The sequence below is a fragment of the Mustela lutreola genome, chromosome 1, assembly GCF_030435805.1.
Source record: "Mustela lutreola isolate mMusLut2 chromosome 1, mMusLut2.pri, whole genome shotgun sequence".
NCBI lineage: Eukaryota > Metazoa > Chordata > Mammalia > Carnivora > Mustelidae > Mustela > Mustela lutreola.
Genome location: NC_081290.1, coordinates 91,805,712 through 91,832,678, shown reverse-complemented (window position 1 = coordinate 91,832,678; position 26,967 = coordinate 91,805,712). Strand labels below are relative to the sequence as shown.

At 36.1% G+C, this 26,967-nt stretch overlaps 1 long non-coding RNA gene across 1 annotated transcript in view; it reads right to left on the bottom strand.

Annotated features, from left to right (window-relative positions):
* Window positions 1–26,967, bottom strand: part of LOC131819550 (uncharacterized) — a 49,980-nt gene that overhangs the window by 17,360 nt on the left and 5,653 nt on the right. The gene's annotated exons all lie outside the window — the stretch shown is intronic.

Genomic DNA, 26,967 nt, shown 5'->3' with positions numbered 1-26,967 from the left:
AAATCAGAAATGGGCAAAAGGAGATGTTGACTATTGATGCAATTTCAATAGAGACCTTAGCCAATTCTGGAAAGTTAAAAAGCTGGAATATAAATCTTCAGAGTTGTCCTGAGTTAAGGAGATAAAGCCAAAACTTTATATCTCAGGTACATTAGTCACTGCATACAGGCCACTCCAGAAATGAAGTATGACCTTGGGTGAGTTGCTTCTCAGCAGAAGCATATTCTGTAGAAGGATGACAGCGGAGGTCTTTCTGCTCACAGCACTCCTAGCAACTGGGGGAGTAATCTTTCAATCCTGAAGTGGAAATCTAGGTGGCACATCACAATGGCCATGATAATAGTCCATGTTATCAATGCTATATCACCCCAATATTCCTGTGGGCCCCCAGCACAGGATTTTGCTCTTTATCTCTAAGCATATTCCCTATTTTCTCATTGATTCCCTGCTTAAAGACACCAGCATTCACCCTCTACTGGAGAGGCAAAGATGTGAAAAGCCTAACCATAAAAGTCACATTCTGGTCAGGGAATCTTCAGCCACAATATGGTCTAAGTGTTGCTGAAATTATTACTTCTCCATATCTATCCACTGAATGATAAAGCATAGCTCCAAGTTCCATTGGGATAACAGCACGACTGTTTCTCTTAACTAACTGTCTCAGTTCATTTGGCTGCTAAAACAAAATGCCATAGGCTGGGTAGGTTATAGACAACAGGAATTTGTTTCTCACAATTCTGGAAGCTGGGAAGTCCAATACTAGGAGACCTGCATGGTTGAGTGAGGGCCCTTTTCCTGGTTAAGAGTCAGTGCCTTTTCCTTGTGTTCTTACCTGTTGGAAGCACAAGGGGTCTCTGTGGGGTCTCTTTTATAAGAACATTAATCAAAAGTCCCAGCTCCCAATACTATTATATTGGGTGTTAGTGTTTCAACATAGAAATTTGGGGGGAACATAAACCATAGCAACCATACATCTGAAAGAAACAGAAATAAAACATGCTTTCCCATTGCTAGGACACAGTGCTTCTGCTACTGTGTCATATCCTTCTAAGATCTAGAAACTCAGAAGCTCCAAGACCCTCCCAGAGGGAATATGTTTCTCCTATTCACCCCATCTCCACATTCCCCACCTACGCTGACAGAGAACTCAGCAACTAAGGTTTATCCCTCCTGTGACACAGTCACATTCCCTTACAGCCCACCCTGGTTTCTCACATGGGATGGACAGATTTACTCTCTCCCACTCTGGATCCTGTGAAGAAACATTTCCCACATATTTCAGCATCAGTGACATTATCACAATGTAAAGGCCAACACTGCACTTGTAAGATATTAGGAACATAAGAGGCCAATCTCCTCTAGGTGGGGTTGGAAGTTCACCCACAGAGCAGTCGAAAAGGACGCATCTTAATCTAAAGAACACAACTGGAAAGACTCTTAGGGAAGAGTGAAACATCATTCATTCTGGATTTCAACATACCAGCTGGCATATGGGGAACAGATGTTAAAGAAGAGGTTGACAGTTTGGAGGAAATGGGCCTGTAGCAAAGAAGGGAAAGGCTTACAGTAATATTTTTCTCAGTACTGCAAAATAACGGAAGTGCCTGCTTCACAATCAGATCTAGGGTAAAAGTCCAGCCTTTTGATTAATAAGGTGTGTTACGTATTGCTAGTTACTTTAACTTTTAACTTCAGTTTCCTGGTTGGCAAATGAGAGAAAAATACCATTACCTTACAGAAATTTTGTAATGATTTAATAAAAATAAATAGATAAAGTTCACTCCAATATAGCAACTGGCAGGTGGTAAGCACTCAGGAAACAGGAGTTGCAATTATCACTTCATATCAAATCTGATGGGGTCTGTTACCTCCAAGGAACAAGCTCTCTTGTAATCAAGAAAGTTTAGATTTCATCTCTGCTGCATCTATTTTCCTTTGTTCTTTCTCACTATTGAGGAAGATGTTTGAAAACCTCAGGTTTTCTCAGTTGTATTAAGAAAAAAAGAAAGTCAGGATTCAAGTCAATGTAAGTGGCCAGGAAGGTCAGTGCCCACTTAAAAGAGAAGCTGTGTGCCATGTGGTCAGTCACTGTAGTGATGGCACTAGTCATTAGAGCATGGGAATAACAAGGAAAAAGCTGGGTCCGTGGGCATCTGATTCCTCTTCCCAGGAGGTTATCAAAGGTTGCAGGTTCTGGGTATTATGTTATATTAAGGATGCTGTTGTTTTCTGCAATGCCTGTATTATAGAAGCAAAATGTACCATGAGGAATTTTCTGAGAGAACAGGAGGCTAACATGACGAAGTTGGCTCCCAAATGTCTCTGAGGGCTTTAAAGGTAACATATGTAAGTGAAACAGGCTAGATGTAAGAACAATTTGAGAGACAACAAAAGTTTCCAGGGCTGTGGTGCTCAGGACAAGAGAGACCACAACACTCTGCCCTAAAGGGAGCAGGTTAAGAGCCTGGAAATGTCAACCAAGCATGGTTTCTGCTTCCACTTTTCGCAAGAGAAGACAGATACCAAGATTTTTACATGAGATTTTCAGTACTGGTCTTTAAACTCAGTTTCATTCAATTTGTGCAAGCTCTAAATCTTATATAGGAAGAGAAGATGAAACGATAAAAGCCAAAATATCAACACTCCCATACTTTGTTATTACTTCTTTGTATTAAAACTTTTCAGTTTTTACGCACAGAGAATACTTCCTCACCAATGAAAAACTGGTCTTCTAAATAAGAGAGCAGGAATGGGTGCCAGTCCAGGACATACCAGTTGGAACATAGAGCAAAACTCACTGTGTGAACATAAGAAATACTATTAGGCTTCAGAATTAATCATTTGTAATTATACTAAACTACACATTTAATTACAAAGGTAATCATTTGAAACAAAGTCTGACACTTTTTATTTCATACACAAAAAAGAATCCTCCTGTATTTCTACACTTCTTTATCTTTACTGTAAATGTATTCATTCTCCAAATAATTGTTTTTTTCCCATAATCAGTGTCATTGGATCCATCTCTTCAAATTCTAAATCAGAACACAAGATCTAGGGACATAAAGTGTGCTAAATCCCTTGACCCAGCCAAGTGCACAACACAATAGTTCACAGTGGATGGGGGAGGTCTGAGCTCGAGTCCACCTCCCCCACTAGGGAAATAGCAGTGCTAAGGATCATGAATCACCCTCAGGTTGTAAGACTCCAGGCAGAAAGATGTACAACATCCAAAAGAAGATAACAGACTTAGGTGCAGATCCAAAGAAGGGGTGGGTCAAGGCACTTTGCACATGTTATTTCTTAGAGCTGCCACCATGAAAATGCTGAGTTGGTTCCCATTAGGACCAACTTACTGTTGAACAATTCAATATAATGACTGACAATGGACCTTGTTTTGGTGGATTTTTTGTTTATTTCAAGCTCTTTTCAAACAAATTCTAAAAGTGGCAGAAAATGTTTGGTCTTTGAGAATGAGAGGGAAAGGGCTATGTGACATGATTTCTATATTCACAGAATAACTACTCTGTTTTCATACATGAGTGATGATTTCACATGCAACAGTGACACTGGTGGAAAGCCATCTTCCAGGACAAAGACTCTGCTGAGAGCATCTTTGGAAGCACACCAGTCCTAGCACCTTGTCTAAGCAAATGTTTTGACCCAATACAAATGATTTTAGAGTTTTATTGGTCCTTCTGGCTAGCTGGATGGAAAATATGCAGTCTTTAGGAAAGTGAAAGATGGCCCCATGGAAGCTGTAGAAACCATGAAACCAGCAATGCCAACAGTGAGAAGACCACCCCTGTTCTAATGTGGGTTGCTTCCATACCCACTGAATCTTTCTGAATTTAGAGAATCTGCTCTCATATCCTACTACTCTGTGCCCTCACTTGTTGCCTTTCTTTGGGTTCTATTTTCCTCATTTCTTCTGTAAGTTTAATTGAGTTTCAGAATGAAGTTGTGGTCACAAAATAGAAACAATTCTAAAAAAGTCATTATGAGGCCGAGTGCAGCAGGAGTGGGGGTAGGGAAGTCTAACAAGGCCATATACAGAGACCAGGAATACAGGGCATCAAAGAACTCCAAGTGGACATAGTGAGCTCAGTAGCCAAAATTGAGTTCTATGGGAATACAAAGAAACTAAAGGACTAAACGAATTATCAAGATATCATTAAGATTACTAAAACAAAAACCACTTACTAAAACCAGAGTCCTCAAGGCATAACTGTTCTTAGAAATAAGACACTTCTTCTTACCTTCTGTAGAAAACACAAGCCTTATAGAAATGAACCTAGAGTCCTGGACTAAGTTCAAAATGTATTTCAGAAACCATCTAAAGGGATAATTCTGTCAGATTGATGTTTTGGGGAATGTGGACCATACAATTTTGGATTTTCCAACTTCCAAAAAGAAAATAAGTTTCATGTAAAATTACCAAATATTCATTATTGGTCACAAATTCAAAACTGAGGCACTGCTCATCCTGGAGTCAGAGGCTAAAAGATTGAGCTATACAGATTTCACTATTAGGAGCAGAAATTAAGGGAAGTTGTTACATTTTTTTAAAAAAAGCAAATTGTACAGAAATAGATTCACTTTCCTAATTTAAGGGAGAAATGCCTTTTTATATTATAATAAGGAGGGGGAAATACTTATATTTTTTTGAGGCAATTAAAAATGTATAATTTGGCAAAGAGATCCCCTGTGTGTTCTCCTCTAGGATTGTGATAGTTTCCTATCTCACATTTAGGTCTTTCATCCACTTTAAATTTGTTTTTGTGTGTTGTTAGAAAGTGGTCCAGTTTCACTCTTTTTCATGTTGCTGTCCAGTATTCCCAACACCCTTTGTTGAAAAGACTCTCTTTTTCCATTGGATAGTCTTTCCTGCTTTGTCAAATATTAGTTGTCCTAGAGCTGTGGAGTTGTGTGTCCATTTCTGGGTTTTCTATTCTGTTTCATTGACCTATGTTTCTGTTTTTGTGCCAGTACCACACTGTCTTCATGACTACAGCTTTGTAATAGAACTTGAAGTCCAGAATAGTGATGCCTCCAGCTTTGATTTTCTTTTTCAACATTGCTTTGGCTATTCGAGGTCTTTTGTGGTTCCATACAAGTTTTAAGATTGTTTGTTCCAGCTCTGTGAAAAATGCTGGTGGCATTTTGACAGGGATTGCATAAAATGTGTAGATTGTTTTGGGCAGGATAGACATTTTAACAATATTTGTTCTTCCAATCCATGAGCATGGAATGTTTTTCTGTTTCTTTGTGTCATCTTCAATTTCTTTCATGGTGTGTTCTATAGTTTCCAGAGTACTGATTTTTACCTCGTTGGTTAGGTTTATTTCTAGGTTATCTTGTGGGTTTTGGTGCAATTATAAATGGGATTAATTTCTTGATTTCTCTTTCTGCTGCTTCATTATTGGTGTATAGAAATGCCACAGATTTCCGTACATTGATTTTGTATCCTGTGATTTTGCTGAATTCATGTATCAGTTCTAGCAACATTTTTTGTGAAGTCTTTAAGTTTCTTTACAATGGAGTATTGTGTTGTCTGCAAATAGTGAAAGTTCAGCTTCTTCCTTGCTAATCTGGATGCCTTTTATTTCTTTTTGTTTTCTGGTTGCTGAGTCTAGGACTCCCAGTACTTTATTAAATAACAATGGTGAGAGTGGACATCTGCATCTTCCTCCTGAATGCAGAGGAAAAGTTCTCACTTTTTCCCCACTGACGCTAATACTAGCTGGATCTTTCATAAACGGCCTTTACGATGTTAAGATATGTCCCCTTTATCTCAACTTTGTTGAGGCCACAGCAACTTCTTACTAGACACATCTTTGGAGGCAAGTAAAACAAAAGTAAAAATGAACTATGGGGACTTCATCAAGATAAAAAGCTTCTGCACACTAAAGGAAACAGTCAACAAAACAAAAGCCAACCTATGGAATGGGAGAAGATATTCACAAATGACATATCTGATAAAGGACTAGTATCCAAAATCTATAAAGAACTTACCAAACTCAATACTCCCAAAAAAAATAAAAATTAAAAAAAAATAATCCAGTTAAGAATTGGGCACAAGACATGAATAGATGTTTTCCCAAGGAAAATATCCAGGTGGCTAACAGACACATGAAAAGATGCTCAACATCACAGATCATTGGGGAAATATAAATCAAAACGACGATGAGATACCATCTAACAGCTGTCAGAATGGTTAAAATTAACAAAACAGGAAGCAAGAGATGTTGGCAAGGATATGGAGAAACGGGAACTCCCTTACAGTGGGAATACAAACTGGTGCAGCCATCCGGAAAACAGTATGGAGTTTCCTCAAAAAGTTAAAAACAGAACTGGCCTACAATCCAGCTATTGCACTACTAGATACTTACCCAAATGATAAAAAAAAATATATTGATTTGAAGGGGTACATGTACCCTGATATTTATAGCAGCATTATTAATAGCCAAATTATGGAGAGTCTGAATGTCCAATGTCCATTGACTGATGAATGGATACAGAAGTATATGTATATGTGTGTATGTGTGTGTGTGTGTATGAAGTACATATATATATGCAATATATATATATACACACACTATCACATGTGGTATTTGAGCTCCAACGATATGTGACACACATACACACATATATATACATACATATTGCAATATTACTCAGCCATCAAAAAGAATGAAATCTTGCCACTTGCAACAATATGGATGGAGCTAGAGTATATTATGCTAAACAAAATAAGTCAGAGAAAGACAAACACCATATAATTTCACTTAGATGTGGAATTTAAGAAACGAAACAGATGAATGTAGAGGAAGAGGGGAGGGAAGAAAAGAGAGAGGGTGGTAAACCATAAGAGATTCTTAACTACAGAGACCAAACTGAAGGTTGCTGGAGGGGAGGTGAGTGGGGGGATGGGCTCAATGGGTGACGGGTAAGGGCATTTGTGATGAGCACTGGGTGTTGTATGTAAGTGACGGATCACTAAATTCCACTCCTAAAAATCAATATTACACTATATGTTAACCAACCAGAATTTAAATAAAAACTTGAAACAAAACATGACAAAAAAAGAATGTATAATTTGGCAAGAAAATCTCAGATACTTATTTTCCTTATAAGTTGATTAAAAATACTCTAACACTAGTCATTTTGAGTAATTTCAGTTAAATAAACACAATTGGATAACTAAAAAGTATATTACCAACTCTTAAGTTTCTCAGGTTTAAATAAGAAATATACATGTTAAGTAAAAGATAATGCCAGATCTGAAATCTGATGGTCTACCCATAGAACATGACATATAGATTTCCTGGGAGCTATTCAAATCCACTCTGGGCACAGAATATTTTGGATCTGAAGAAAAGTTTCACTGATATCAGGAGTTCTCACTTGGTATTAAGTCTGCTGCTGTTTCCAAACAGAAAAAAATGAAAATGCTCTCTTGTCTTAGATGTGAAAGACTAATTGAGTTTTCTTTGAAAATGACTGAAGTATTTTGAGATTAATTTTCCCTAAATTTTGAATTATTTCCAGTTCCAATATAAGTTACACACCAAGGAAAAGAAATCAGTAGAGCAGAGCTTCCCTATAGGAACACCTACTGAGCCCCAGAGGATTTGTTTGTATATCAGATTGTAATTTATTTCTCACTTAGAGCTCACTGCCATATACTGCTGATAAAGCAAACTAGATTGTGAAATTCAGAAACTGCCAAGGTTGGCTAGCAATGCTGCTCAACACAGACGGAAGCAATCCTAATGCACCTGAAATGCCAAGGGACTTAGAAAGCAAAACCTACTTTTTTCACTTGTCATTTGTCTTGGGATGGGTTGGTTGAAATCATAAGGAATATTTGCCAGCTGAACACGCTCTTATAAAAATGCAAATAATTTGCTTGCATTGGAAAAATACCAGAGACTATCATGCTTTTAAATATATATTTAAAGTATATTAAGGAATAAACAGGGAGAGGTATGAATACCAGGAACAAAAGGTACAAGCAATAAACAAAATTAAATCCCTATGTATTGAGCGTATGATGATAAGAAATGTGATGGCTACCAAGACTGATAAAACAGAATCCCTTCTTTAAAGGAACTAAAATCTAATATAGTAGCAAAACAAGATAAAGATGTGAAATGACAAATAGCTTCACCTGCTTAAAATGCAAGTATTGAGAAGGGAGAAAGGATATGAGGCAATACAAAATTAACTACCAAAAGTGACAATCACTATAAAGAAGAAAGGAATAACTTTAGCCTGGTTTGGTGACGGAAAAAGAATTTGAGCTCAGCCTTGGAGAATGCGTGGAATAAGTGTGTTTGTAATGACACTACGTTTTACACACTCGGATGTGCAAAAATTGTGAAATTACTTTATTCAAATCAAATACGGTTCAAGCTTCTGTGGTCCCTTGATGCAGGGGATTACTGTTTCTGTGCCAAGTTTGGGCAGGAGAATTTTGGTTTATGCCACACCCCTGATACCTAACTTTTCTCCAACTTGGTGAAATAGGAACCCCTTCACCCCCTTTCCCAGTTCCCCACTCATGTGGGCACTGCCAAAGAGAAAGTATAGATCCACAGTATTCTTTACTTGCTAATTGCTTCCATTCTCAGTCTTGGTATGATTCTCTGTAGGCAGTTGAATATTGTCCCCCCAAAATTTATGTCCACCCAGGCCCTTGGAATGTGACTTTATTTGGAAATAGGGTCTTTGCAGATATAATTAGTTAAGGATCTCAAGATGAAATAATCCTGGGTTTAGGGTGAGTTCTAAATTCAGTGCAAATGCTTTTTTAAGAAGAAGAGAGGACACAGAAACAGAGGGAAGAATACTATGGGATGATGGAAGCAAAGACTGGAGTGATGTGTCTATAAGTCAAGGAACACCTAAGAACTATAGCAACCACCAGAAGCTAGGACAGTGGTGTGGAACCAGATTCTCCTTCAGAGCTTTCTGAAGGAACCAACCCTGCTGACACATGAATTCTGTGCTTGTGGTATCCAGAACTGTAAGAGAATAAATTTCTGTTGTTTCAACCCATCAAGTTTGTGTTAATTTGTTGCAGTAGCCCTAGAGAACCAATGCATTCTCCTTTTCTCTTTCCTCCCTACCCTCAACACAGTCCCCTTCTTGCTCTCCTTCAATCCTAAACACATCTCTCAAGGATTTTGGCCTTCTGAATAAAATAAAATCAGGAAAACAGTTTGTCTATCAATGGCTTCTATTTTTTGATTAGAAGAAACTCCCACTCCCTTATTCAAAGATCAACAAATGCCTGAGAACCTTTTTGGACAAGGGAGGGGGGGAAAGAGGTAACAAAACACAAATTAGTATCTCAACAAATTATACTGCCACATGTGGAAAGTATATGTATAAAATCGCAGGTTGGAAAGTAAGTCCGCAAAGTACCAACTGGATATACCATGATCAAGAGATAATGATTTTTGCCCTTGCTTCCCTTGCCTTTGGCGTTGTTCCTAGGAAGATGTTGCTACGGCAGAGGTCGAAGAGGTTGCTGCCCTATGACCCAGCAATTGCACTATTGGGTATTTACCCTAAAGATACAAACGTAGTGATCCAAAGGGGCACGTGCACCCGAATGTTTATAGCAGCAATGTCCACAATAGCCAAACTATGGAAAGAACCTAGATGTCCATCAACAGATGAATGGATCAAGAAGATGTGGTATATATACACAATGGAATACTATGCAGCCATCAAAAGAAATGAAATCTTGCCATTTGCGACAACATGGATGGAACTAGAGCGTATCATGCTTAGCAAAATAAGTCAAGCAGAGAAAGACAACTATCATATGATCTCCCTGATATGAGGAAGTGGTGATGCAACATGGAGGCTTAAGTGGGTAGGAGAAGAATAAATGAAACAAGATGGGATTGGGAGGGAGACAAACCATAAGTGACTCTTAATCTCACAAAACAAACTGAGGGTTGCTGGGGGGAGGGGGTTTGGGAGAAGGGAGTGGGATTATGGACATTGGGGAGGGTATGTGCTTTGGTGAGTGCTGTGAAGTATGTAAACCTGGTGATTCACACACCTGTACCCCTGGGGATAAAAATATATGTTTATAAAAAATAAAAAATTAATTTAAAAAAAAAAAAGAGATAATGATTACCATTCTACAGAAAATAGAGAATTAAAATAAGGAAATGGTCTAAAATAAGTTAAAAAGAATTGGGAGAACATTTAAATATTGAAATCGAGGCTAAAAGGCTTATCCAGATAGTCCCAAGTCCTCTGGATTCATGGCACCATTTCTATCTCAGTAATTTTTTCCTGGTACCTTTAGACCAAAAGAAATTCTTAAGATTTCCATTTATTAAGTAATTAGGTTCAAACAACTTAATAAGTACTTATGTCCTAACAAGTCAGTAATCATTTGAAAAATAATCATACATACATTTGAAGAAAAAAATGCATATTATTTCATTCATAAGCAATCATAATTATTTGCCAATGGGATGTATATTACTTGATGGGCACCACGCTATTACTCAAGAGTCAAGATCACACTGGATGCTACCACCCTCATTTCAAGTCCCATTTCATTTCATGCTTTTTGTCACAGCCACTACTGAAAACTCACCTATGAAAAGACAAGATGTCATCATCAAAAGGAACTGTAGCATAATCTAATACTAAAGCTGTGAACTACCCTGAGATAGTAGTTTCGACAATGCCTGGAAGATGCCCACTGCACTTCTCTCAATTCTTACAAAAATCCTGTGGTATCGTTGTGAATGGGTAGCAGTACGCTGGGTGCTCCTCATTTGGAGGCCTTTGGTTTAGACATTCACCTCTGATGAGGAAGATGGACTAGACTGAGTAAGACAAAAAAAGGAAGACTCAGAATAAGGTACTTATCCAGATCCAGGGCTCAATGTTCTGAGTCCTTCTTTCTTGGAGATTTGATACATGAGCTAGGCAGCTCAACAATTCCATTTAAAATAGTGTCTCAAAAGCTAGTCACTTGGGGTTTAAAAAGATGACTAAGTTCCTGCTTTTCTTTATGATGCGCCTTTTTAAGAGGAATCACTTACTCTAATATTGGCAGAATGCTTCACAATTGCTGTTTGTACCTGTTTATCTGAGGGAGAAGTAGGGACTGTAGTTGTTTGTTTGACTTTCAGGGGAAATTTGAGCTTAAGAAAATTTGTGCAAAGTAGTTTTAGAAGCATAGTATTAAAATTAATTGTTCTAGACAAATAAAATATTCCCCATCTTCTGTAGCTATACTTTTATATCTTTCCATACAGACATTTAAAGGTATTTAAAGAATTCTTCCTTAGTAGACCACAAAATAAATAAATAAATAAACAAATAAATTCAGTCTTGCCAGAAAAAGACAAAGAACCAAGGCTCAGATGAATTAAGACTTGGTTCTGGAGGCAGATCTGTGACCAATTTGCTGTAATCTTAGACAAGTCATTTCACTTCTTTGAGTTTCATGCTTTATTTCTAAAGCAGAATAAATTAATAAAATAAAATGATTTATACTAAAACTACAAACTGGCTACTCCAAGCTGGACATGACATGCAAATAAATGGATTTTGTTTGACTCCCTGTGATTTCAATTCCTTAATATGAATTAATTTCGATGCTAAAAAGACTTTTTACATAAAGCTCAAGGTACCTGTCTGGCTTCTTTTGAATACTCTACCTGTATTGTCCCACAGCAAACAGCAAGACCTGACCCACTGCTGCTCTCTTTGGTCAGCTCACATACTGTAAGTGAAACCCTTTGTTTTTTTATGCTCTTTGGCCCTTACGGGACGGATTTACAACCCTTGATCTGCATGATTGCTAAGCTCCCAAAATATCTAAGTACCCTGAATATACACTGAGAAAAGGATAAAATAGAGATTCATGTGTATATGTGCATATTTACTTAATTCCCTATTTTATTTTCATGGTATATATTTTTCTTTATCAAATAATATACCCTAGCCTTACAACTCCAAAGTTTAACCACCTTTGTGACTATACATATGCTACTGTTGTAAGCAAATAGAGATGCATTTTGGAATTATGTAAATTATTTTTATATAAATAGATGAAATATGTAGGACATATTTTATCAGCTAAACAAACCTAACTGATGAACTAGTTCATATTTACCTCCACAGCAGATTCACTGAAACCATCAAATGCTGTGTATGTTTCAGATAGTGCTAAGAATCCGTACTGTTAAATAGGAAGTAGATGGGGCTTAAACTATGAACTGCAGGAAGGAATTAGCTTTTCATGAATATTTTAATACATCATCAATAACCATTAGCCAATTAGCCACTAAAATGCAAGACATACATTTGAAACATTAAAATACATTTTAGAAGAAAAAATCTATAATTTATACACGTAAAGCCAGTTATTTCCATTTTTTAACTTTTCTCTCCAGTGTATTATCTATATGGGTTTCTAGGCACAGGTACACAGAATTTTGCTTTTTACTTTTTTGCCACTTAGCCTGATATCACAAACACTTTTCCATGTTGAACCATGTTCATAATATTTACCTAACACCATAATGTGATTTACTTAATCATTCCATGTTAGTGTTAAATTTATTCTCCATTTTTCACTATACTCTTTGCTGTAATAAGCTTCTTTATGCCCCTAGCTCTTTTTCCTTTTTTTGAAGAGTTTCTTTAGGATAAAGTCTCAAGAGTAGAATTATAGAGTCAAAAAGTGTAAACTTTTCTATGGCTTATGACATATATCACCAAATTGTTTTCAAGACGTATATGAATTCACATTTAATGTTTTAGCTTTATTGGGAATTTGCCAGCATTAAGCTATTATCAGTTTTAATGGTTATACCTAATTTAAAAGATGTTAAAATTGCCTCATTATTGCTTATTTGCATTTCTTTGAATATTAGTAATACCAAAAATTTCACCACGGGATTCAATATACTGGATCTAATGGTTAGGTAATCAATTTTTCTTTTCCCAAATAAAAAGCAGAAGTGAGATACCCTCATCATGAGTCTTAACACTATAGGAATACTGAAAAAAAGAGATGTGAAGCAACTTTCCTCAGTTTATCCCAACATACATTACCATCAACATAATGAAATCACCTATCCACGTGGAATTATTTTCCTACAGACGAAATCTATAACAGGACATTCTTATATGCTAAATATACTCAATTGTCAAATAACTCTTTGTTCATGATGTTTTCATTTAGTTCTGAAACAGCTCTGTATATTTAAATCATAGAAATAAGAAGCATTGTCTAATTTTGACTAGCAATGATTTGTGAGAGGGGTGTGTTTCCCACCAAAAGGATTAGTCACACTAAAGATTATTTCTAGATGTCCCAAAATTATTTTTCTGTGTAGTTTTCCTTAAATAAAATAATAGATGATAAATAATAACTAAACAATAGACACATGCTTAGGATAATTGTCACGAAATGAAGTTCTACTGTTGGAAAAAAGCCTGTGCAAGTGTTAAAATTAGTTTTCTAAATTATTTCCCATTATTTTTCTCTAAAATAGTGCTTTAAAGTACATTTATATTAAAAGTCTTTATCTTGTGGGAAATGAGGTTGGTTTCCACACTAACAACTACTTTGTAGAAATTTCCTTATTTTTGTTTCAGTAGACTTCCATGTGTCTTGTGAAATATGGCTTAACCGCATTTGGGGAGAATTGCCAGATACTACAAAGCTAGTTTCTATTTGTATTACAGAACACAGTTTCTTTAAAAAGTTAATAAGTGGAACCCCCAGGGTGGCTCAGTTGTTAAGCCTCTGCCTTTGGCTCAGGTCATGATCTCAGGGTCCTGGGATTGAGCCCCTCATCGGGCTCTCTGCTCAAGAGGGACCCTGCTTACCCCCCACCTCTGCCTCTCTGCCTACTTGTGATCTCTCTCTCTGTGTCAAGTAAATAAATAAAATCTTAAAAAAAAAAAACAAAGTTAATAAGTATTTCACATACTTTTTTGAAGAATATTCTAAAGAAAATATTATCCAATGAAAGCTCCACTTCATCAACTAACATTATAATAAGATTTTAAATTTTACATTAAAAGAATAATCCATATTTAAGAAAGAAAACAGATGAACATATGGGAAGGGGGGAAAAGAAAAGAGGGAGGGAAACAAACCATAAGAGACTCTTAATGTTAAGGAACAGAATGCTGATGGAAGGAGGGTGGAGGACGGGCTAAATGGGCAATGGCTATTAAGGAGAGCATCTGTGATGGCCCTGGGTGTTGTATGAAGTGATGAATCACTGAATTCTACTACAGAAATCAATATTGTATGTTAACTAACTAAAATTCAAATTTTAAAAAAAGGGGGGGCACCTGGGTGGTTCTATTGTTAAGAGTCTGCCTTCCATTCACTTTATGATCCCAGGACCCTGGGCTCAAGTCTACATGGGCTCTGCTTAGCGGGAAGCCTGTTTCTCCCTCTCCCATTCCCAGTCCTTGTCTTCCGTCTCTCACCGTCTCCCTCTGGGTCAAAAAAATAAATAAAATCTTAAAAAAAAAAAAAAAATCCATGACAAGCACATAATGTAGTTCACTGAAGAAGGAATCAGAGAGAAAAGGAAGGAAGGAAACACGAAAGGAGAAATGATTATTCCAGTAAATAAGAGTTATTTATATAATAATTACATTAATAGGTCAAGTTTGAAAATATAGTACTATCCCACAGTTGGTGAAAAGGCTTTTGATTAAAAATAAAATAAGTTAATCTAGGAATAAAATGAGCCAACCATGTGATAAATACAACTTATTAAAAAAATTACCCAATGCTAAATACCAAAGGGATTCCCATTTATAATGAAAGCAATTCAAGGTTGTCACCTTTCAACACTAAAATCTTATCTTGAAATAGATAAACAGGAAAATGGGTTTTTTTGAAATCATGCAAATATTCTTTTTTTTTTTAATTATTAAAGATTTATTTATTTATTTGAGAGAGGGAAAGGGAGAGAGAGAGAAGGATGGGAGAGAGGGATAGAGTCAGAAGCAGTGTCTGTGCTGAGCACAGAGCTGGACATGGGGCTCAATCTCACCACCCTGAGATCAGGGCCCTGTGATGATAACCTGAGCTGAAACCAAGAGTCAGAGGCTTAACCAACTGTACCCCACTGAGGCACCTGAAATCAAGGGGATATTCTATATAATTTAATAAACTAAAGAACTAGATTTGATGAAGGAGCAGAAGGCTAGCTGAAGATAAAGCATAAATGGACACCCTGCAACCTCCCCCCATCTCCACTCTTGGGGTGGGACATTCTTCCAGGACTCTCCCAACTATCTTAATGTTAATACCTTGCTTAGGGGAAGGCAAGGGGAGAACAAAACCTTAACTTGACAATGGCAAGGCCTCCCTTTTCCTTACTTCCCCCAACTCCCAAGTATATAATCAGTCACCCCCTCACAATCTCAGTGCAGCTGCTCTTTCTGTCCAGCAGTCCTGTCCCCGTGCTTTAATGAAACTACCATTTTACACCAAAGAGGTCTCAAGAATTCTTTCTTGGTGGTTGGCTCCAGACCTCACCCCACTGAACCACCCCTATATTCTAAAACCACATCAGATTTAGAAGAACCTAACTGCAAAGCACAGGAAGAAAAAGCAGAAATAATCCAAATATTTAGATGACAGTAATCAGTAACAAACCATTTTAAAAGACCCCGATTCGTTGGGCATCTGGGTGGCACAGTCATCTGAATGTGGAACTTGGTTTCAGTTCAGTTCTCTTCTCAGGGTCACAAGATCAAACTCTGCATTGGGCTTGGCTTAAGATTCTCACTGCCTCTCTCTGTCTCTCCCCTCTGTGCTCTCTCTAAACATACAAATCTAAAAAAAAAAAAATAGGACCCCCATTCACAATAGTAAAAATATATGAAATATAAAAATACATAGGCTTAATCTGAAGGATCTACATGAAGAAAACATAAAAACCTTTTTGAAAGAGATTGTTTTAAAAGACTAAAGTAAATACAGGTGTATTCCTGAATGAAAGGCAAAGCACTAAATATATTATTTGCAAATAATATATAGGTTCAAGGAAATTATAATCCATAATTATTAGTAAATATTAATATCAATCAAAATAAATAGAAAATATTTTAGTGCCTAAAGAAACAATTCTGCAGTAAAAAACTTACCTGAAATTGAAATGTTGATTTAATGTTATTGATTCATTTTAGAACATACACATAATTACATAAAGCAGGCAATCCTTTACTTGTGAACACTTAAGAATTGATAATTTTCCAGAATATATGAAAGCAGTAGATAGGTTTTTTTAAGCAACTGGAGACAAAACTTGTATTATTATTTTGGATTTGGGAATTATTTCATCTATAATTTCCTCTTTTTTATGACTTTTAGATTTTCTTTCCAAATCAAAATACTTGAATTGTATTATCATTTATTCATGTAAAGTTCAGCAAGTTGGTTAATATCTCAAATCTTTGGTGACTTCATTTTTAAAATGAGATAGGATCTGGATAACAAGTTTAGCATTTGGATCTCCTTTTTCTGCTACAAAAGGAACAAGAAATATTACGAAAAGAAAATCCTGCTCATTGATCTGCAAAAATTTTAGAGGGCTTCTTCTGTTTATATCAGACTATTTTCTGACCATTTAATTATAGAAACAGATTAAAAGATTTCTTAAGTAGTTTAAAATTAAATCTGGCTTCTAAATAGATTGACAATTATATTGCTACATAAGCCGTAACTGTAAAACACTGCAATACAGTCTTTTCTCAAAATTTTCTGTCTACACAGATAGGAACAACTATGCACTTTTTATCAGTGGAATGTACACCACTTAAGTTTAGGAACAACAAGACTTTCAGTATCCAAGTTACTTAATTGTCTTTCACATTTGACCTTTCAGCACTTTGGCAGAATCAAATAACGACAAATCAAAGGACTTTCACAACTCTAAACTTAAAAGCATCAGGGAACAGATTTTATGCAAAATATTTCCCTGAGGCTTAAGGGTGAGATCTCATAGCCTTTCTCTGGCTTCTTAAAAACTCTTTTAATTCTTTGCCTTGGGACTTTCTGATAAAACAGCAATCAGACTATAAATGGCAATACTCTATAGAGTGATAGATTGGAGCAAGCTTGTCCATTAAACCATAAGACAGTGTGCATTTATGAAGTTAATGACAAATGATCCCTTTCTGTATTATGCATTACTTTATTCACCATAATTATTGATCCCTAAAAGCCATTCTTTGAGCTAAAGTGCTTTAACCAAAGTGCCTTAATAGAATGTTCATTAGTGACCTCATAAAATGACACACAGGCAAAAGGAAAATAGAGACTTAAATCATCTATATCAAAATCTCGAATATGACATACACAACTGGAAATCTTTCAATATAAATCGCATATGAACAAGTAATACAAAGAGAAATCTAAACCCTGTATATGCTGTGTTCCATCCAAACTGGAATCCAACCCAGATTTCCTCAGGAACACTGCAATGATCAATCATATAGCAGACATCAGAAAGTGCAAAAACAGTGGTAATACATTAAAACACATTTTCAATAAGCCTAAAACCAAGCCCTTGAAATCTACAAAGAATGAAGAGGGGGAGGGGGAGAATGTGCCCCCTCATAACACAGTAATTCATCTTCACTTAATAAGATATAGGACACACTTAAGTGTGCATAAATCATTTCGTGTTTGTTCCATTTGTGTTTGTTCCATACTATGTGGCCTAGTAGGAGTACTCTGGCTACTGTTGATGTCACAGAGAAGGAATATCACAGCAGTTAGACAAAGATAAGGTTATATTCCTTTCCTAAAGGTACAGAATTCACCTCCACTAATCTATAATCAGGAACAAGTTCTAAATGGCTATTGGAATTAGAAAAATTCCACATGACATAACTAGAAATTTCATGCTCAAAAAACTCACACTAGTAAACAATATAGCTTAGTAAACATGAAACAAAAGTGTTTCAAATTCTAGCTGTTCTAAATGTACTTTAAGTAATATTTTTTATTAGGCAATGTAACAGTAGAGACGAATTCAATCATTCATCTTTGGAGGAGACTTACAATCTCATCCTGCAGATAACATATACAAACAGTAGACTGTACATTAATTATTTTCTAATAACTAATAATTTATTTGAAACTGTATTTTAAGTGTCTATCCCAAGTTCTTTCCATACTTCCATCTTTTGGCTAGAGAATTCCTTGGTTATCTGTTTTAAAGCTATTTTGAGGAGGATTCAAAGACAATACATCACAGAAGGCACATGCTGAACAATGTAATGTGTCTAATAAAGAGGTCACATAGATTGGGCCGGTTGGAGAAGTTACCTCAAATCTGTTTGATTTTTGCAATGTTATGCGTTCTTACAAATATTTTATAATTATTTATCTGCTTTCAAAAACAAATGCTACTAACATCTGACCTTATGACAACTCTAGAGCTGTGATTTTTTTCAATTGGTTGTTACAAGCTAATATTTAAGCAGTGGTAAATACACCTTGAAATGTTCATATATATATATGTGTGTGTATGTATACATACATATACATGGTCTTCATTTAAGTTCTTTATTATTTTAACAATGTATTTTAGGGATAAGAAAACTAAATTCTATTCCTGAAACTAATATTACACTATATGTTAACTAACTGGAATTTAAACAAAAATTTGAAAAAAAAGACAAATAATTTCCTTCTAAATAGAAAGCCAATTACTAAAGCTAAAATTGCAAATCTAACCCAAGGTCAGGAGTCCAGGTTGTGAGAGTACCATAATGATAGAGGGAAAAGGGAGATTAATGTTCAGCCAGTGCTTTTTACAAATGGCTAATCTACATACATCACATTATTTCCCAAACAAAAGTCATTACATTCTTTCTTCCTGCTCCTGCTAACGCCATCAGGCTGAATGTCCTGTTTTTATTCTTTTCCCATTAATATTATCTTTGATGAAAAATTTAAATATGATCTTTTCAGTGTAAAACTTTTAGCATACGACATATGCACATATTTGGGGCATGGGAACAGGAAAACACAGTGCGATTGGTCCCAGGCCTCTAATATTATCTTAGATAACCACATAGAGCATACTTGAGTTAGGTCTATATGGCCCTTTCTTCCTGTGCATTAAAAAAATAAATTCTTTCACACCATAGTTACCTTATTTTTAGAAAGGAATTATGTATTTTCCTCCTGCAATTCAGTCAGGATACCATGGGAGGCTTTAAAAAATGTTAATAAGGAGGAGTAATTTAAAAAAAAAAAAAAGCTAAAATGCTACTCAGAGGAATTTTATAAGAATCTGCTGCCCTTATGAAGCTTGTATTACTTACAAAGGAGTAAAAATTCATCATCATCTCTGATTTTAGTACCTCACTCAATAATTTCACTTTATTATTCTCTTCATCCCTCTTCAAAGCCTTTCAACCATTCCAGTTTTATTTTCAGTGTTTTTCTTCAGTACCAAAATCTTGCTGAAATAAAACCGGACTGTAGAATCATTACAGGATTTGTTGGTAGTGCGGTCATTAAAATTGTGTGAGCATCTCCCTCATACAACTTCTTTAAAGGGCATAAAATAACACTAATACTGTATTTTTTATGGGAAGAAATATTTTTCTTTGTGTGCTAAGATCAAGAACAAGTGAAATCACACAGCACTAAATTCTGAAATTTTAGATAAAAAATTTCACAAATAAGTAAAAGATGGCTATGATGTCTTAAGGATAATCATTAACTGTACTTATAAATTATAATTTTTTTCAGTGATACAGGTGATAATATTTTATTTTTTTTTAAGATTTTTATTTATTTATTTGACAGAGAGAGATCACAAGTAGGCAGAGAGGCAGGCAGAGAGAGGGGGGAAGCAGGCTCCCTGCCGAGCGAGCAGAGAGCCCGATGTGGGGCTCTATCCCAGGACCCTGGGATCATGACCTGAGCCAGAAGCAGAAGCTTTAACCCACTGAGCCACCCAGGTGCCCAGGTGATAATATTTTAAACAAAATAACTTTCATGCCCAAAATCATGGTATTTAAGGATGAAAGGAATCAACAGAGTTTAATACATTAAACTTAAAATTCTGAAATATTTTGTTTTCATTTTGAGGATAAGGAAAATTTCAAAAACAGAAATAGGAACAGAGAATACTGAACTTCAGAGTACATAAGAATCATTTCAGGTGATTGATAAAATGCAGCTTCCCAATATGCCATCATTAAAGACTGTAATTTAATAGATGTGGGCAGAATTTGGGGGATCTGCATTTTAGCAAATATTCCCAATGATTCACAGATTCAGAGAGTCTGTTTGAGAAACACATGAATAAATGGGCAGAACTCAGGGCCCCTGACTCCAAGTTAAATGCTGTTTCTGCTATACCACAACATCTTTGACTTTTTTTTTTTAAGATTTTATTTATTTATTTGACAGAGATCACAAGTAGGCAGAGAGGCAGGCAGAGAGAAAGAAGGAAGCAGGGTCCCTGCTGAGCAGAGCACCCAATAAGGTACTTAATTCCAGGACCCTGAGATCATGACCTGAGCCAAAGGCAGAGGCTAACCCACTGAGCTGCCCAGGCGCCCCATTGTGCAAATATTTGGAATTATCAATCAATCCAAAGTGTCCACTGAGTCCACTGACCTTGATTTATAGAAATTACTATTAGAAATGTCATCCTTTCTTCCTGAGAGTACCTAATTAGCTACACTGAGATCACTTTGACTATTTCCATATTACTGTGGTTCTGGCTATAGAGAGGGATGACTAAGATCTGATACGTGTTTTCTGGTCAAAGATATAAATGGAAACTCAAAACATGACCCTTTGGTTGGAACAAAACCACTGACTGGTGGTTAGAGTTACAAGGACACCGTTACCTTGAAAAAAATCTACCCTGGGAACACCTGAGTGGCAGAATTTGTTTTACCATCGTTAAATGTGGTCTGGTTTAAAAACAAAAAAAGTGCTGCATCTCTCTGAAATTGGAAATTATTCTTAAAATGACAAACCCCTGGACTATTTTACTTTGCACAGAAGCTTAGTAAATAAAACTGCAACAAAATAAAATCTGGACTTGTTCATCAAATTTACAAAGCAACTTGCTAAGGAAGAAGAAAAGATAAATTTTTCCACCTTTCACCAGCTTTCCACTTCAACCTCCTAGAGGGAATATCCTTTACCCATTCTACCTTGATCAAGCAGAAAAGCAACTAAATCTAAAATTGTGCCAAATGGGGCGCCTGGATGGCTCAGTGGGTTAAAGCCTCTGCCTTCCGCTCAGGTCATGATCCCAGGGTCCTGGGATGGAGCCCCACATCGCATCAGGCTCTCTGCTCAGCGGGGAGCCTGCTTCTGCCTCTCTCTGCCTGCCTCTCTGCCTACTTGTGATCTCTGTCAAATAAATAAAATCTTTCCTTTTAAAAAATAAATAAATAAAAAATAAAATTGTGCCAAATGTAAAAAACATTGTAGAAAATTTCTTTTTTTTTCCCCCCAGAAAGTGGGAAAGAAAATAGTTGTTCAATTTAGGATAATTATCAACTTCTTGAAATTTAAGTCATAAAGTGCTTTCTATTCTTTAAGCTAATTACCTGGTATGGATTTAGAACACTGACCACCACAAATAAAATTTCCTTTTCACAAGAATGAGAGAAGTTTAATTTAAAGGAGTTAAAGAATCAGAGTTGAAGGTTTCATTCTATCACTAACTTGAACCTCTTAAAGACTACACCTTGGAGGAACCCGGGTGGCTCAGTGACCTCTGCCTTCGGCTCAGGTCATGATCCCTGGATCCTGGGATGGAGCCCCACATTGGGCTCTCTGCTCAGTGGGAAGCCTTCTTCCTCCTCTCTTTCTCTACCTGCCTCTGCCTACTTGTGATCTCTGTCAAATAAATAAACAAAATCTTTAAAAAAAAAAAGACTACACCTTGAACCTCTGCTTCACTTGTAGGTAATATAATGAATCATCTAAAAATTTAATGAAATTGATTACAAAAGATTTTGCAAACCGTAAATCACCCTTTATCATCCCATTTATATTTGAATTTTCTAATTAGGAAATCCACTTCAGTGTTTTAAAAGTCTCTAAAATAACTTGAGGATTTAATTTGCTAAATTAAAAAAATTACAACTCACTCCATTAAGTACAGTTGACCCTTGAAAATACAGGGGTGAAAAGGCACCGAAACCCTGTGCAGTTGAAGATCTGTATATAACTTCTGACTTCCCCAAAATTTAACTAGTACCCTACTACTGACCTGAAGCTTTACTGGTGACATAAAGAGCAGATTAATAAATATTTTGTATGTTATACATATTATATATTATATTCTTACAATAAAGTAAGCTAGAAAAAAAAGAGAATGTTATTAAGAAAATCATAAGGAAGTGAAAACACATTTATAGTACTGCATTATTAGAAAAAATTTGTATATATGGACCTGTACAATTCAAACCCATGTTGTTCAAGGGTCAATAATACACTGACATGCATGTCATGGGATCTTGCCATGAGTGCTCCTGTATAGTATAAAAGCACAGCTAAATACCTTGGGAGCATTTCAGAAGGGGAGCACCTCAATTTAGTTACCTATTTTCTGTGAAGTGCTCTTGAACATGAAAGCTTCTGAGTGTTAATTGACACTTTCATCTCGAATTGGAGAGTCTTAACAAATTATCATTTTTTTTAAATGCCACGTTGTACTCCTCACATCATTGTACTGAGTTTTCCTCATTTCCAAAGTTAACACAGCAAGAGTACATGGATAAATTTGCTCACATCAAGGACAGTGTACATGAAACACAATGACCAGAGCCAAGCCATACCTTCTTAACGTGACTTCAGTTCAGAAAGTGAGGTTGCTATAAATTCCAAAATTTTGGCTTGTTTCCTCATTTAATATATTGTTCTTAAATTTTTCCCATGTATGAAATAAGTTCACAGACCTCTGATTGAAAATGATCCTGCATAGGGTATCTGGGTTGCTCAGTGAGTTGGGTGTGCAACTCTTGATTTTGGCTTAGGGCATGATCTCAGGGTTGTGGGATGGAGCCCCATATCAGACTCCAAGTTCAGCATGGAATCTGCTTGAGATTCTCTCTCTCCCACTCTCCCTCTGCCCCTCCCCCACCCTTGTTCTTTCTCTAAATAAATAAATAAAATCTTTATTTAAATAAATAAATATTTGTTTATTTAATAAATGGAAAATACAGCTGTTAATAGTGTTTGGGCTAACTGTCCAAGAAAAATGTTACTAAATTATTTATCGGCTAACTGTCCAACAAAAACGCTACTAAATCTCTACTCTGTGCAGACCAGCAAAGCATAAGTGGCAATAAGAAAGTCTTATTATAAATAAGAAAGTAGCAGGTTCTTAATGTTATCTGATTGGTGTGGAGAGGGAATGATCTAGGTTGGGGATAGAGAAATCATAGAGGTCTAACCTGATCTAAGAGACATTCCATAAAGACGTTGAGGGTTCAACTGAACTGTATAGGAAAGGTCCATTTAGGTGAAGAGCAAAGCAGGTGATATAAGTACAGCTGGAGAGTTGAGTAAAGGTGTGGAGGAGGGAACTATATAAAGCCTGTGAAAAGATTAGCAAAAGCACAACTTATATATGCCTGAAGTTAAGTAATGATCTGAGATTCATCAGTGAATGAAACAAAAAAAATCTAGATAGTTTAGGTACCCAAAATAAACTTCTATATCAACAGCCAAAGACTGGGAATCCAACCTATATGTTTAGTTATTGAGGTGACACTTCTGCCACAAAAATAGATGACCTAAGTTGACTTTTTTAAAAAATAAAAACTTAAATTTAATGAGAATAGTGGATAGGATATTTTCTCTTTCATGCCACATGCTTATTTGATTGGATTTTTTACATTGCAAACAGATGTTTTAAAGTAATTTCAGTACACTTTAATCTTAATGACAGAGAAGTCATGACATTTAAATGTCACAAATATTTGCTATAGAGGTCTTCTTTTACAAAACGTTAGATTAAAATACTAAAGAGAAACACACCAAATGCTAATGGTTATGGTCTCTGTGTGTAAAGCAATGAATGATAATTCTTCTTCTGTATAATTAAACTTGAATACTTACAGTAGTAAAGAGTAAAATGAAACAAATTCCAGTTAGTCATACTTAGAGAATTATTTGGAAAACTTCAGCATTAAATGATAAAAAAGTAGAAAAGACAAAATAATGGCCCAAACAAGATAAATGGTTATGCTCACATAAATATCCCTCCTCCCTCCAAGGAACATAAACCTTGTCTAATTCAAGGCTCCACCATCCCAAAAGTGTGGCCCTCAACCTCTTGGCCCAGTAAAATAAAGTAAAGTAAAGTAAAGTAAAGTAAAGTTGTAACTGAGTTTTAGGCAATACAATGGAGAAGGACATGAAAAAGAAAAAGAGGGCAAAGAGTTCGTGTCGTGTCGGCGGTCTCTGAAGGAGTATATTATTCATCTATTCCATACAAATTACCATCAACTTACCACCTTAAACACAGGTATTTATTATCTTACAGTTTCCCTGGGTCAGGAATACAGACACAGCCTTGTAGTTCCTTTGCTTAGGGTGGCACACTGCTGTTAACAAAGATATTGGCTGAACAGCATTCTCATCTGGGGGCAAAGTGGGGAAGAATCCATTTCTAAGTCGACTCAGGACATCACCTACACATGAGAATAACATCCTGCCACCTCTGTCATAGTTGACTGGTTTACAGCACATCACTGATCCTGCCCGCTCTCACAGGGAGGGAGAGGATACAGGGAGAGGTCTCCTGAGCAATAGGAGACAAAGATAATAAGGGCTTCTCTCCCTCTTGTCTGTCTACTACAGGAAGGTTCTCAGACATAATCACACAATCTTCCCTCTTGTATCCCATTAGCTAAAGCTGAATGACATCTAGTTGGAAGATGCAGACTTTTTTACCCCAGATTGCCATGTGCCCTAATACCAATGTGATTATTGTGGAAGAAGGAGAGAGTGAATTTTGGGAGACAACTAGCAGACTGCCTTCCAATCAGAGAACTTCCAGTTAGAACTTCTGTGGCAATCCATGAAATAAGGAACAAGACAGCATCTAGTAAGATTAGTAAACAGTCAGATGACATTCTCTGATTATAATTTGTAGTTTGATTATTAGAATAGAAATTAAATTCTGTTAAAGGTAGAAAAGTGTTTGAATAGAAAATCATGCTCAATTAACTAGTACCCCTAGATTTAATTCTCAGGTAAATTAATTCAAGACAGTCTTACAGCTTTCATTCCTATAAACACCATTAACCAGATAACCTCATTTTTAAAAAAGTATATATCTGTATAACCTTTTGCCATTTCCATAGGACTTTCTCACGTATTGTATTTTATTCTCAGTTTTCTCAAAGAGTGTCCATTCCTCTCACTTAGCAGGTCAAGTTAAGTGACTGGCTTAAAATTCAGTAACTGGCAAATGGCACAGGCCAAGCTAATGCACAGGTCATATACCTCTACATAGATTCTACTACACCATAATGTCAAGAAATCAATTTCACTGAAGAATAAAAATGCAAGATATTAAGCATTTGAACAAAAGCTAGATGAGATGCTGGTTAAGTTCCAGAAATATGGAAATATCAGATAATTGACAGATTCTTGTTTTGGTCCCTTTGCTGTGTTTGAGATAGCCTCGACCAAAAGGACTGACGAAAAGAAGGAGAGAAGAAAGAAGGGAAGGCAGGCCAGACAGAGAGAGACAACAGCTTACTAAAGGGTCCTGTCCCACTGGAAGAGCTTTAACATTGCAATAAGTGACTCCAAAGAGAATTTGGTAAGTCAAGAAAATTATTAGTTACAAAGTGAATCCAGTCCTTCAGAAATGTGATGGTTGCAAACACTGAGACTTTTCCAAAACAGGTTATTGCTAGCCTATTAAAATTAAACTCTTTCACATACACTCTCCACCCTTCATTCTCTAGTACCCTAGACCCACTATGGCTGTGGCTGTGGGTTTTTTTGTTTTGTTTTGTTTCTGGAGAACTAAAGAAAGAAATTGGGCCAAGTGTCATGACTCACTAAAGATCAGTCTCAGAGGTAAGTTTCTGCGATCCTTTACATGCCCTCACTCCTCCCCAGACTCAGTCAGATTGTTTGATATTCACTCTGATTACCCAGTATGTTTCATTGTGGACTTATACTAGTAACTGATAATTGTAAATAATATAATTAAATTAAGTGTGAAATAAGATCTGTGTAATAATAATGTGAAAATCAGGATGTCAGGGTCTAGCTCACGCCTATATTTCTGCAGCACATTATATACATATACATAGACACCCCATATATAACTGTTGATGGTCTAAACATAACAAATTCACTGGGAAAGCATCACAATATAATGAAATGAGCATGAGTTTTGGAATTAAATTTCTGCCTATCATCATTTTTTTTTTTTTCATTTTTCTCTCCTCCCACCCTACAACTAACCAGCTTTAAAGGTCATCCACCATCAGTGGATAGACTCTGGAACATGACTTATACTTCCTAAACCTGGTTTTCGACTTCTACACAATTATAATGATACTTTGTTGAGCTCTCATACAGATTACACAGACACAGCATATACAAAGCCCCAAGTTGTAGCAAGTGCTTGTCATGTTTTCTGTCTCATCGACATCTCTGTTGCTATTACTGTGCAGAGATTCTATTATTACTACTTGTCAAAATGGCTAAGTTCTTAGGTAAAGGATTTGTAAAACAGACACAGATAGATATATACATAAAATGATCAAGTCTGATGTAAAGGAATGGTAATATATAGTTTATTATTTGTAAAGTATTACAAATTGAATTGATATGGTTTTCCTGGCTTCGTTTGGTTTAAATTCTATCTTATAATGAAAAATAATAGTTTTCAATATTGAGTTACAGTTAAG